We start from the raw sequence: 6,633 nt of genomic DNA, 5'->3' as shown, positions 1-6,633 counted from the left end.
TATACATAATAAGTATTTTTAAAAAAGATTAAAAAAAAAAGAATCCCTGCTTTAGGTGGATACATAGTGAGTTCCAGGACAGCCGGGCTACACAGAGAAACCCCGTCTACAAAAAACAAAAAAGAAAAAAAGGATTCCTCCTTTAATACATGGCCTCTGGGACATTTGAAAGAACTCTCTCTTATGAGGCTGCTGTGGTGGCTCAGACCTCTAATCTCAGTGCTCAGGAGGCTGACCAGCCTACATCAAGAAGATAATAACTTTAAATATTTTTTATTAAATTTAATTTTGTGTGTGTGCATGTGTGCACTTGAATGAAGGTGTCTTCAGAGATCAGAGGCACTGGATCCACCTATAAAGAGTTACAAGCAGTTATGAGCCACCCAATGTAGGTGCTGGGAATCCAATTTGGTTTTCCTGAAAGAACATCAAGTGCTCTTAACTACCAAGCCATCTCTCCAGCCCCTCATAATATTTTCTTTAGTTAAAACAAAGCCTGCTGAACTCACATATCCACCAAGAAAACAAAAAAGCAAAATCCAAAAACCCTCTGACAGAGCTGAAAGGAGAAAACCATTTCTCTCTCTTTTCTTCAGACTCCCGAATCCTCTGTCTACAGCTGTCCTTCCTTGTCCGCCGTCCTCAATTTTAGACAAGCTTTTTATTTCCCCCTCCCAAAAGAACTGACTTTCGTTATTGCTCTTTGAAGACATAACCCAGCTATGTAGCCAACCTAGAACTGAACTTTCAATTCTCCTGACTCAGAACTAGAATATGGTATAAGAGGCTGTTGTGGGATATTTGCACACTGTGTGAAAATGTTACTGTGATTGGTTTAATAAAGAGCTGAGTGGCCAATAGCTAGATGGGAAGAAGTTAGTCGGGACTTCCAGGAGCATAGAGGCTTCTGGGAAAAAGAAAGGTGGAGTTGCCCTTCAGTCATGAAAAGAAAACAGTTGAAAGATGGAAGAGAGCGGCCAGGCGGTGGTGGCACATACCTTTAATCCCAGAACTCAGGAGGCAGAATCAGGTGAAACTCTGTGAGTTTGAGGCTCAGGAGGCAGAATCAGGTGAAACTCTGTGAGTTTGAGGCCAGCCTGGGTTACAGAGCTAGTTCCAAAACATCTAGGGCTGTTACGCACAGAAATCCTATCTTGAAAAACAAAAAACAAAACAAAAGATGGAAGAGAGGTAATGCCACATGGCAGATCATAGATTAATATAAATGGGTTAATTTAAGTAATAAGAACTTAATTTAAGTTATAAGAACTAGTTTAGACAAGCCTAAGGTAAAGATTTCATATTTACCAAGCTTTCAAAATTAGTAAGTCTGTGCGGTTATTTGGGAGCTGGCGGTAGAGAGGAAGACTTGCTACAGTGGTAGATGCACTTTCCTGATGGCCTGGAACCCGCTTGTGAAAGGAGAAAACCAGCTCTCCAACTTTGACCTGGACGCTTGGCTAGCTGAGAGTTGATTGGCCAGCATTACTGTCCTCCGACCTCGCACGCAGGCATCACAAGTGCTATTCATTATACTGTGCAGCCTTTGTTCTTGCTGGTAGCTTTACCACAGCAGAGAGTTAGCCCTATCCCAGTCACCAGGGTGTGGCTGCACCTTCTTCCTTACCTCAAACCTAGCTCCTTGTTTGTAAGGCTGCCTGAGGCGGTTACCTCGGTGTGATCTTCTGGTCAGAAGCCATCTTTATGTTTTAATCTGTTACAATTAGCTGCATGAAGCCGAGCAGCGGCACCCCACACCTTAAATCCCAGCACTCAGGAGGCAGGGACAAGGGGATCTCTGTGAGTTCGAGGCCATCTATAACTAGATGGAACTATAACTCCAGTTCCACGGCAGTAAGGGCAACACAGAGAAATCCTGTCTCAAGAAACAATAAACAAAACCAAAGAGCTGCATGAGCTGCAAGGGTATATGGAAAGACAAGAGTGTCTTACATAGGTTCTTAAGCACTTTGTGGTGGGGAGGGACAGGGCCCTGCCGTCACTGGCTGGAGCCTTGCCCTTGCACGGCCATCTTCCTCATTGCTCCTAGTGCTGTCGTCACTGAAGTCCTAACCTTCATTCTAGCTCCAGCTTCTGCCCTCTCTGCTGTCTGCCTGTCTGTCTGAGCAACTCGCCCTTCACTGTGGCCTTTCTCCTCACTACCTAGAGAGAGCTAGTGCCTTTCTCACTAGAACTGGAGAGGCTGAGGCGAGAGGACAGCAAGTTAAAGACCAGGCTAAGGCTTTATAGGGAAGTCCTACCTCAACACAAGAAAATACTCAAAGGTGCGTTGAATTTCTTTTTTCTTTGATTGCTGAGAACAGGTTCTTTTTGTTTTGTTTTTCAAGACAGGGTTTCTCTGTTGCTTTGGAGCCTGTCCTGGAACTTGGTTGGTAGACCAGACTGGTCTTGAACTCACAGAGATCTGCCTGCCTCTTCCTCCCGAGTGCTGGGATTAAAGACGTGCGCCACCACCGTTTAGCTGTTGATCAATGTTTTATCAAAGCAACAGAAAGCAAACTAGAGCAATCCTCTCACCTCCTGATGGCTAAGATTACAGGTGTTTGCAGCCACACTCAACTCTGCGGAGTCTTTAACAATAAAATTTGAGTAGATTATATATTTACATATAAATGTATAACTTATATTTATATGATAAGAAACAGAAGCTATAAAAGAATACTAGCACATTTAACTGTACAGGAATGTTGGGATAGTGTAGCTTGGTGGAAGGCATGCTTAAGATACACTAAATTCTGAGATTAATCCTTAGTTCAAAACATTGAAACTCTGTAGCTGGGGATCCTGGTGCGTGTTGGAAACTCAGGGGACTGAGGCAGGAGGATTACAGGTTTGAAGCCAACCTAAGTGATTCCGGTGACACTTTGTCAGTAAAAACAAGGAAACACATAACAACAAAACTTATGCACAGTAAAAATAAAAAAATAGGGCTGGAGAGATGGCTCAGAGGTTAAGGACACTGACTGTTCTTCCTGAGGTCCTGAGTTCAATTCCCAGCAATCACATGGTGGCTCACAACCATCTACAATAAGATGCCCTCTTCTGACATGGAGGCGGACTGTATTGTATATGTAATAAATAAAATCTTTAAAAACAAATAAATAAATAAAATAAAAATAAAAAATAGAACAAGTTGAAAGCCAGATGATACTGTTGAGAAAATATTTGTAAATCATTTTGTAGAGAAAAAGTTAATGTTAACACAAAATCTATAGATCTGTAAGAAAAGTATGAACAGCTTAAAATCATATAATTTATAGGCACTTCACAGATAAGTAGAGTGAAACGTGTAGCAGGCTTTCTTTTTTTCTTATTTATTTATTAATTATGTATACAATATTCTGTCTGTGTGTATGTCTGCAGGCCAGAAGAGGGCACCAGATCCCATTACAGATGGTTGTGAGCCACCATGTGGTTGCTGGGAATTGAACTCAGAACCTTTGGAAGAGCAGGCAGTGCTCTTAACCACTGAGCCATCTCCCCAGCCCCCATGTAACAGGCTTTCTTGGACATGGAGACTTACTAATTATGAATGCTCAGCCTTAGCTTAGACTTGTTTTTAACTAGCTTTTTCCACTTTAACTTAATCTACCCCTTTCTATTAATTTATGTGCTGGCTCAAGACTTGTTTACCTTGTCTGTGCACTGTCCGTGCTGCTTTCCTGCTTCACCCGTGTCGGCTTGGCTGATCCCCGGCTGGTTGGTTGGCTGATCCCCGGCTGGTTGGTTGGCTGATCCCCGGCTGGTTGGTTGGCTGATCCCCGGCTGGTTGGTTGGCTGATCCCCGGCTGGTTGGTTGGCTGGGCCTCTGGCTGGTTGGTTGGCTGGGCCCCTGGCTGGTTGGATGGCTGGGCCCCTGGCTGGCTCCCCTTTTCTTTCTGCCTACTAGCCCCGTCTATCCCTCCTCTGCCTAGCTATTGGCCATTCTAAATTTTATTAGACCACTCAGGTGTCTTAGGCAGGTGAAACAGCAACACATCTTTGCATAGTTAAACAAATGTTCTGTTCCACAACAAACGTGAAGAAACCTCATATCATCCACCATAGAATTGTGTTTAGTTAATATGTTTGGTTTTGGTTTTGTTTCTTTGAGGCAGGGTTTCTCTATGTAGCTTTGGTTATTCTGGAACTTACTCTGTAAACCAGGCTAACCTTAAACTCAACAGAGATCCACCTGCCTCTGCCTTCTGAGTGCTGGGATTAAAGGTGTGCACCACCATCGCCCGGCATTATGTTTATTTATTTTTAAGGTTTCTTTTTACATATGTCTGTATGTATGTCTGTATCTGGGTGTGTGTGATGTGATGTGTGTGCAGACGCCTGAGGAAGCCAGGAGAGGGCACTGAACCTTCTGGCGCTGGAGTTAGAAGTTGTGAGCTGCTGGTTAGGGACTGGGAACCCAGCCTGGATCTGGTAGGAGAGCAGCAGGCACTCCAAACCACTGAGCCAGCTCTCCAGCCCCAACATATTAACAATGCCTAAAAAGTTTCATAGCATATAGGAGATGTTTGCTGGGTGGGAGGAAAACTTGGTAGCACACCCCTGGATATTAATTTGGCAATATCTGTTAAAATCACAAGTACCTTTGGGCTTAGGACTTGTTTTTCCAGTACCAGGGTTGAACCGAGGGCCCATTGGTACCAGGCAGACACTCCACTAATGAATTCTATCACCAGCCTCTCAAGATATTTTATTTTTTCAGTTTGCTATATTGGGTTCACTGGGCTTCCCAGGCTGACCTTTGATTCACTCTGCAGTCTAGACAGCCTTCCACTTGTGATTCTCCGCCTCACCCGCCTGAGTACCCACATTAAAGCTCTTCCTCCTGGCCCAGCTCTATCTATGGTTTGATTTTCTTTTTCTATCTCTTCTTCTCTTTTTGGTTTTCTCAGACAGGATTTCACTGTGTAGTCCTGGAACTCACTCTGTAGACCTGGCTGGCCTCAAACTCAGAGAGATACAACTGTCTTTGCCACCAGAGTGCTGGAATTAAAGGTATGTTCTATTGTGCCTGGCTTTGACCTAGGATTTTCATATTTAGAAATTCACCCGACATATTTGCATATAGGTAAAATTGGAAGGTGTAGAATATTCTTTGTAGCTTTGTTTAGGTTGGCAAAAGGTTAAGAGACAGTCTACAGTGGATTGATTAAAGCACGTTACAGACATACAGCAGGATGCTACACAATCATAAAAAATGTGAGTTTTAGACCCTACATATAATGGAACAATCTCCAAATTATGTTAAATGGAAAAACCAAGTGCAGAATAGACCAGTATATATAGATTGCTTGCATTAGGAAGAAAGATTAAAACGTGTGTTTGCAAGGAGGCACAGGGGTTATCAGTTATTGGAAATGTGGCACCTGGGATGTAAGAAGAGACACTCTCTTTCCCCCTGCATGCTCTTCTGAAGTTCTGGAGCTCTGAGCACAAATTTATGTACTAATTTGTTTTGGGGACCAGGTCTCCCTGTGTAGTCTGGCTGGCGTCAGACTCATTCATGGTGATCTTTCTTCCTGAGACTCTTGGGTGTTAGGATTACAGCCATGTGCCACTATGCCAGTAAAAAATTTCTGAGGTGATGGGGCCTCAAACCCTTGAACACACTAGTCACACACTCTACCACTGAGCTACATTCCAGCCCTTAATAACTTTTTATTTTATTTTATTTTATTTTATTTTATTTTATTTTATTTTATTTTATTTTATTTTATTTTATTTTATTTTATTTTGAGACAGAGTGTCACTATGTAGCTCTGACTCTCTGAGCCTCCCCAGTGCAGGATAAAAAGCCTGCACCACACCAGTTCCTAAGTAACTTTTGAAAGATAAAAGCGCAGGACTGGAGAGCTGGTTTGGCTTGTAAACTGCCTGTTGCCGAGCCTGACAGCCTCTGTTCAATTCCTGGTACTAACGCGGCGGAAGGAGAAAATCAGTTTCCAGCAGGTGTCTTCTGACCTACCCTGCCCCCAAATACAATAAATAAATTGTAAGAAGAAATAAAATAAATGACATTTAAGTGTCTGTCCGTCCAGGTCACTAACTCACTTCCACCCTCAGGAGCGCCTTTTTTTTTTCCTTAATAAACTCTATTTCTATTACTGAAAACAATTTTTTTTTTTTCTTGAGACAGGGTTTCTCTGTGCAGCTCTGGCTGTCCTGGAACTAGCTCTTACAGACCAGGCTGGCCTCAAACTCACAGAGATCCACCTGCCTCTGCCTCCTGACAACTATTTTTTTTTCCCTTAAAGACAGGTGTTGGCTGGGCTGTGGTGGCACAAGTCTTTAATCCCAGCACTCGGGAGGCAGAGGCAGGAGGATCTCTGTGAGTTCGAGGCCAGCCTGGTCTGTAAGAGCTAGTTCCAGGACAGGCACTAAAGCTACAGAGAAAACCCTGGGGGGGGGGGGAGAGAAAAGACAGGATCTCACTATGCAGCCTTGGACAGCCTGGAACTCAGATGAGATTCTCCTGCCTTTTCCTCTTGAGTGCTGGGGTTAAAGATCGGCGCCACCACTCCCTAGTACTTTTGTATTTCTTTATTCTGAGTCTCACTTAGAATACTCTTCACTAAGCACCACTGTTTTGATCTTTCTTTATTCAGAAATTTC

This window comes from Alexandromys fortis, unplaced genomic scaffold (assembly GCF_014885135.2).
Source record: "Alexandromys fortis isolate MF-2015 unplaced genomic scaffold, M_Fortis_MF-2015_v1.1 scaffold_84, whole genome shotgun sequence".
Taxonomy (NCBI): domain Eukaryota; kingdom Metazoa; phylum Chordata; class Mammalia; order Rodentia; family Cricetidae; genus Alexandromys; species Alexandromys fortis.
This window is presented reverse-complemented; position numbering follows the sequence as displayed.